The sequence below is a fragment of the Lathyrus oleraceus genome, chromosome 4, assembly GCF_024323335.1.
Source record: "Lathyrus oleraceus cultivar Zhongwan6 chromosome 4, CAAS_Psat_ZW6_1.0, whole genome shotgun sequence".
NCBI lineage: Eukaryota > Viridiplantae > Streptophyta > Magnoliopsida > Fabales > Fabaceae > Lathyrus > Lathyrus oleraceus.
Window position 1 is genome coordinate 229,472,101 of NC_066582.1, and position 8,039 is coordinate 229,480,139.

The 8,039-nt window shown below is 39.3% G+C and overlaps 1 non-coding gene across 1 annotated transcript; it reads left to right on the plus strand.

The window, feature by feature from the left end:
- Nucleotides 1-1,327: 1,327 nt before the first annotated feature.
- On the plus strand, nt 1,328-1,434 carry LOC127077953 (small nucleolar RNA R71). The gene has a single exon (XR_007787711.1). It is a non-coding gene; the product is annotated as a small nucleolar RNA R71 (small nucleolar RNA).
- The last annotated feature ends 6,605 nt before the right edge of the window (nt 1,435-8,039 follow it).

Sequence of the window (8,039 nt, forward strand, 5' to 3'; positions counted from 1 at the left end):
AACACTAATACCGGCTCCTAAATCGCATAAGGCTTTGTCAATGACAAATTTTCCTATGTGACAGGGTATAGAGAAACTACCTGGGTCTTTAAGTTTAGGAGCCATATTCTGGATTATAGCGCTACATTCAGCGGTGAGTGTAACGGTTTCGCTATCTTCAAGTTTCCTTTTATTAGAAAGAATTTCTTTTAAAAACTTGGCATATGAGGGCATCTGCGTAATAGCTTCTGTAAACGGAATTGTGACGTTTAATTGTTTTAGTAGGTCAACAAATTTTTTGAATTGGCCCGCATCTTTGGTTTTAATAAGCCTTTGAGGGTAAGGGATAGGTGGTTTATAAGGTGGTGGAGGTACATAAGGTTCCTTCTTTTCTACGGTTTCCTTATTACTCTCTTCCTTTTCCTTAGGTTCACTTTCCTCCTCAGTTGACTTTTTAGAGTTTTGGTTTTCTATCCTTGGGTCAGACGGTCCTTCCACTTCCGTTCCACTTCTTAGTATAATTGCATGAGCGTGGCTTCTTGGGTTAGGTTGGGGTTGGCCAGGAAATGTACCAGTTGGGGCAGCAGTAGGCGCTTGTTGTTGAGCTACTTGTGAAATTTGCGTTTCCAGCATTTTGTTATGAGTAGCCAGGGCATCTACTTTACTTGCTAGTTGTTTAATTTGTTCGCCAGTGTGTACATTCTGGTTTAAGAAATCTTTATTGGTTTGCTGTTGAGAAGCTATAAAGTTTTCCATCATGATTTCCAAGTTGGATTTCCTAGGGGCGTTATTGTTAGGTGTAGATGGGATCGGCTTCTGATATCCCGGAGGTATAGCTGGGGCTGGATTTGGAGATTGTCCAGGTGCGTATAAAGCATTATTACTCTTATATGAAAAATTGGGATGATTCTTCCAATTTGAGTTATAGGTGTGCGAGTAGGGGCTTCCTTGAGCATAGTTTACTTGCTCCGCTTGGATTCCTGTTAGGAGTTGACAATCTGCAGGAGTGTGACCTTGGATTCGACAGACTTCGCAATTCTGAGTTATGGCAACTACGGTGGCTGGAGGTGATACATTTAAACTTTCAATTTTCTGGACCAGAGCATCCACTTTTGCATTAACATGATCAAGGTTACTTATCTCGTACATGCCAGTTTTCATTTGAGGTTTTTCTACCATTGTTCGTTCGCTTCCCCACTGATAGTGGTTTTGAGCCATGCTTTCGATAAGTTGGTAAGCGTCAGCATAAGGTTTGTTCATTAGTGCGCCACCTGCGGCGGCATCTATTGTTAACCTCGTGTTGTACAGGAGACCATTATAGAAGGTATGAATTACTAACCAGTCCTCTAAACCATGGTGTGGACAAAGTCTCATCATGTCTTTGTATCTTTCCCATGCTTCGAAAAGAGACTCGTTATCTTTCTGTTTAAATCCATTTATCTGGGCTCTTAACATAGCTGTTTTGCTTGGCGGAAAATATCGGGCAAGAAAAACTTTCTTCAACTCGTTCCATGTGGTGACTGAGTTGGAAGGAAGAGATTGAAGCCATCTTCTAGCGCTATCTCTTAACGAGAAAGGAAAAAGACGAAGTCGAATTGTCTCTGAAGTGACACCATTAGCTTTAACAGTATCAGCGTATTGGACAAATACGGATAAATGAAGGTTTGGATCCTCGGTAGGATTTCCAGAGAATTGGTTCTGTTGTACTGCCTGCAACAGTGAAGGTTTAAGTTCAAAGTTGTTTGCTTCGATTGCGGGTGGAGCAATACTTGAATGCGGTTCATCTTGCGATGGAGCGGCGTAATCTCTAAGAGCACGAGCTGGTTCTGCCATCTCGGGTATCGAAGGGAAAATATTTTTGAAATCAGGAAGTTCAACAGGAGGGAGATTGTTTGCAGCACGATATTCCCGAATTCGTCGTAAGACTCGGAGATATAGTTCGATATCGTTGATTCGTAAGTAGAACGGCTCGCCTTGTGAGCGAGTGTGTGGCATACAAATCAACGAAAGAAAGAAAAGAGAAAGAAAAGCCTTAGTCTCTACAGCGTAACAGAAGAGTTACGATATCGACTAAATAAAATCCCCGGCAACGGCGCCAAAAACTTGATCGCGACTTTATGAGTCGAATTTGGGGTACAAACTGCAAGTGCACAGTTCTATCGCGTAGTTTTAAAAGATATCGATCCCACAGGGACTTATGAATCGATATACCGTTATCTAAGGTTACTACGTAAAGCTAAGGCAGGTAATACTTTGATTGGTTGGGGGAAAAGCTAAAACTAAAATAAGATCTAAAATAAATATCTAATAAGCGGATATCGGTATGTAGTTCGTCGTAATTAGGGAATCAATTCTTTGTTGGTTTCTTGGTTTTAAAATAAATCTTTTCAGTTGACGCTATTGATTAAAAGTCTTATCTCAAACTCTCGCTCTGTTGAATAAACTATGATTTTATATTAACGTAGCTGTCACTTATAGTTAAGTCAAAAACCACTTTTTGAAAACAATAGGATCCGTAGAAACTCTTTTTAAGAAAACACTAATCGTTTAAACACCCTTATCTCAAACTCTCGCTCTGTTGACTTAGGTTATATAATTAAATTCAAATGCTTAACTCCCGTCCTCACATTCAATCTTTAAAAATACTTTTTGAAAAAGGTTAGAATTTAATTAACTCTAAAAATTGCTCTCGCCCTGATCTAGAATTAATGTCCAATTTACACTGTCCAGTCAAAAACTCAAACTCTCGCTCTATTGCTTTTAACTTCTTTATGTCTTTTACTTTCATACAAAAACCTTGTTATTAACCGTGTAAATTGAGACCGTAAAAAGAGTGATTTTAATTTTAAACTTAATTAAACCAATTTGGTTTTGATTCCTTCATTCCGCTTACTCTACATACCGATACCTAAGTAAATCAGCCAGACATGCTAAACAGACTTAAATAATTAACATGCATAAACAGATTCATCTCAGGCAAATAATATAAATAAACAGTAAAACAGGGCATATATAAATTCAAACAATAATTAAAGAACCTGGGAAATTAAATAGCAGTCTTGAACACTCCACCACAGGTCGGTTGGATTTGTGTAGCACCTCAAATTTGCACCTATCATTGTACATACATTCTCATATTAGGTCATAACATAACATGGTCCACTGCATAACATTGCATTGTCCCTTTTGCCCAAGTGCAAGCCATTCAGTCGGATTAGGTCAAACTGATCAGGAGATCAGTCAATCAATCAAGCAAGTACAATCTCCATTGAGCCAAGGCCCTAGGGTTGGTCCAACATGTTCACATGACCTAGGGGTCCTTTTGGAAGTGTTTTGGTCAGGGATTGGATGTTCAGAAGTCTCCAGTCAATGCACAGTTTGCCAGAAACCCTAAAAAGTCAAACTTGGTCAACTGTGTCTGGTTTTATGGTTTTGATGGTTGGATTTGGTTTGAGAGAGCTCATTCATGTCCAAATAAGCCTCATATAACATGTCAAACATCATCATGGAAGAATTTGAAGCCAGACAAGAAATTTCCAAAAATAGAAAGTTGACCTGTAATTGGAATTTGCCAAAAATGGAAACTTCTTGATCCTAAACTTACATCATGATACAAGCTTCAAATGAATTTTTGCCCAATATGAAAGTTGAAGATCTTGTTCTCCCATTTCCAAAAAGTCCAAGAACTCTCAATTCCCATGTATGGTTGGCAAGTTATGATCAATTCAATCTCCAAAATTTTTGAACTTCAAAAGGCCATATCTCTCAAACCATTTGGCCAAATTGGGTGGGGTTTTTTCCTACAAGTCACATTTGACCTCCTCTTTCCAAAAATGTAACCCTCATGCATCAAAACATCACCATTCAAAATGGCCTTTTGAACTTGCTTGAATTAATTTCAAGTGAGGTTGAAATTTGACTTTTCCAAATAATCATTTTTAATCATTTTGGCCAATTGGGAATGTTCTGAAATGTCATTTGGGACATGTTTGCAAGCCCAAATTCGTGCAGCATACACACCCCATGTGAAGTTGGTGGAATTTTAGCAAATGACAAAACTTACTTCATTTGAGCTAATTGTGTTTAGCATTCCACTTAGCAACCTTAAACAGCATATATATTCATTCTTTTCTGCCAATCTAAACCCTAGCAGCCATAACATCACACACAAAAAACTGATTTCTCTCGAATACACCATTTTATCATTTTTGCATTTTTCGGCCAAAACCCCAAGAGAAATCGAGCTATCTTTGGTTGCCTCATCATTTACCATCACTTTGGAAGCAATTTTTGGCACCATTCCTTAACTGTGAGCAAAGGAACCACAACTGCATTAACAACCTTCATCCATGGCAGAGTTGATTTGGAGCTTTCACAAACATCCTTGAGCTAAAATAACTCGACCATTCATCATTGCAAGCTGGAAGAAGTACCTGTTTCGAGTATAAACAACCAAACAACACTCCAATCATCACTGAGCTTCAATCTTGGTCAGTTTTCGAATCTCTTATTTTTTAAAATCATGCCATGCTTTGTGTAGAGCTTGTTATGCTGGTCATTCTGAAACTTAAACCACTAAAAATGGTTGAGTATTTATGAAGTTATGCTGTTTTAAAGTTTGATGTTGGAATGAGTTCTTGCTCGATTCAGTTTGTTTAAGTCGATTTAGTGAAAATGATGCTTGGATTCATGATGTGTGTGGTTTGCTGAGTTTAATAGTGTGCTTGATTTCATGTTCTGGGCGAATAATTTTTCCACGATTTGAACAAGATGATGAAGAGGACACTGTTCATGAAAACCCTAGTTTCCATTTTCCAGAAACTGTATTGAACGATTTTTGCATGGCCATGTCACTGTTTCATTGCCCGGGCCAATCAGAACATTCCGTTTCCATGTCCTTAAACGCCGCGTTTGAATAAGTTGTCCTGGATATTACAAAAATGCCACCATCTGTGCCATGTGACTTATTAACTCATGTTATTTTTCAATGTTTATTTCGATTTGATACATCATTTTGTAAAATTCATAACATCATCATTTTTAATCCAAAATTCATGGGAATTTTTGCATCGTGTTCATCTGGATCTCTACTTTTTTATCATGATTTTTCCTGATTTTTTTGGATGATCGAATTTTAAATGGTATTAGGGTTTTGTTCATGTGCTCATATTTTGTACCTTTTGCCAAAACCTTTGTGAAATAGTGATGCTTTATCCAATGGCCTTGAAATTTTTTGTGCATAAACTAGACACATTCATGGTGATTTTGGTGTAGAGTTTATGAATTTATCTTATCTGGTTTGTGAGTTATGAATTTTTGAATTAGGGTGTGACAATTTGTGTCACACCATTGATGTGCAACTTGATGATTTTCATAGCCATGCTTCTTGACCTCAAAATGGATTGAATTTTTGCATGATTGAGCTTGTATATGTCTAGTTTACATATGATTTTTCTTGGATTTATTTGTGGCATTTTCCAATTGATTGAGATTTTTGTCCCCTATTTGGTCTTATGTTGACTTTTTGTGACACATGTGCCCATTTGTTTTGTGAAATGCTCATACTTTATTAGATGAACATGAAATTTGATATGTGATTACTAGACATCTTAAGCTTTGCCATGGTTTTAGTCCCATTCATTTATCATATGCCATCCCTGATTTATGAATTTTTCAAGTTGATGCATGTTTGGTTGACTTCTTTGAGCATGTTCAAAATTGCCTTGCCTTTTTGATTTTCATTGACTGCCTTCCACTTGTCTAAATGAGTTGAAATTTGACATGCTTACCGTGCTGTGGGTTGTGATTGATCATGATTTATTTGATGATTTTTGGAAATGTTTGAGATTGCTTTTGATTCAAGTCTTGCTGTTGACTTCTATGGGCTTCTAAATGCCATGCCTTGACTTCTTTTGTTCATGAAATGATGATAATGATTGATATGAATGTGAACCCAATTGGTTTTGTTTCTTGATTGTTTGAACATGATTTTGGATACTTGCCCTTTGCTGTTTTGACTTTTTCATACCCTTTTGACCCTAGGCTTGTCCTAGTGGTCCTGTTACTCACATTTGAGCTCATGTTTTCAGGTTGACCAACAATTAACCAATGAGACCGATACAATTTGGTTGTGTTTGCTTGTTTATCATGACTAACATGCTTTGTTTTGTAGGTTGCTTGGCTTACATGCCTTGAGCCTTGTGCCTTGCACATTCACTTGCTTATGATTGACTGTTGATCTGTTTCCTTTTGCTTTAATTTTGAAGTTGTATACTAATGTCTGCTTGACTATTTCAGGTGCTTTTAGTTGCTCAGTTCCTTGTGAACTTTTGCTTTGCTTTGCTTAATAAGCAATTTGCATTGAGGTATAACTTCTTTACTTCATGTAGTCTGGAAGACCTGGCCTGTTACTTGGCCAGGCAACTGTCTGAAGTCCTCCTTAAGAGGCAATGTTTGTGACTGTTTACATTTGTCCTTGTATAGAGTCAAAGACCTCCTAAGTGAAGAGGCAATTGGCAGAACCCAAGGGATATGCAACCTATCCCCTGCTATTCTGTGTGTCATCTGCTTTGCTCACAGCACTGTGTTGATGCATTGCAGATACAAACCCAAAATCTTGTACAATTGTACAGTTGAGTCAGTATCCAATGTGTAGAAGGGTTCCCACTTTCTGAACCCACACATTCTTGTCTTAAGCTCTCCCAGGCCGGGGATAAGAGCTGTGAAGTCTCATCTTCACTCACCTTTCATCTGCTTCACCTTAGCCCATCGATGGCAAGGTTAAGAGCTAACACTACCCAGTTCCAGTGGTTTGTTTGTTGAGGTTGATATGACCCCTCGACTAAAACCTAGCCTTGATATTTGAGCCCCCTTGTTGGTGTGTTTATTTCATGCTGTATATGCTTGTGTGGTGTGATTGTATCCCCTAGGTTTGTTAGACTCCGCGTAGTCTCGTTTGCATGTCAATTAAGGTAGCACGGTTCCTTCGTATAGGACTTCCTTTCTTGCTTGAGCTTTCCTAAAACACAAATAAACATTATCCCCTCTTAAGGATACGTTAACTCCTTCTACTACAGGTGAGTAAGTCTCCAAAGGTCGAGCATCAGGTAGATTGCGCAGTGACGTTGTCCACTTAAAAAACACAAACCAACGGGAATAGTTTAGCCGAACTACGGCAACTCTGATTCTCATGTTCAGATGAGATACGTAGGCACAAGATGCAATGTCTTGCCGAGTTTGACTAACAACTAACACTAATTCTTTTCTCTCGCCCTCGTTGCGATTGAGACCTCCCCTTTCTTTTGCCCTAGTTGCAATCGAGACCCTTCTTCTTCCTGTGCAAGTTAGGTTAGGTGTGGCTTGCTTCCTGTGCAAGTCATGTTTAGGATAGGCTTGCTTCCTGTGCAAGTTAGCTAGAAACCTTAACTTAGGGACGATTTTGCATGACAACATCTAGGCTCGAGTCGTAGTCTCCCTAGTGTTGTGTCTCCCTCTGTTATCTGGTTAGGCTAGTCCTTTTTCCCTGCGTAGGGGAACTACGTCGCCCTGATCCTCATACCAGATGAGGTACGTAGGCAGGAGATGAGCTGATCTCTCCGGGCGCCCTTTTTCTTTTTCAACCCTTTGTGTCTTAACCACCCTTGCGTGTGTTTTGGTTCGGATGCTGATGTAAGTCCAGCGATTGGCATTCGGGCTCCACGTTCGCCCTTTTGTTTTGTTTGTGTGAGTTGTTTCTCCTTTCCTGGTTGGAGTCCGACGTAAGTCCAGCGATTGGCAGTTGGTTTCCTGTGTTTGTTTGGTTCGGATGCTGATGTAAGTCCAGTGATTGGCATTCAGGCTCCACGTTTGCCTTTGCCTGTGTTTGTTTGTGTGCGTGTCAGCCGAGCTACGAATGCTCTGATTCTCCTTCGTCCAAAGGAGATACGTATGCATAGGATGCGACATCCTAGCGAGCATGTGTCGTTTCCCCGGTCCGAACTACTTTGACTCTGATGTCTATGCCTGATAGACTAAGTAGGCCCAGGATGCGGTATCCTGCCGAGTCAGTTTCGGTCTTGTTT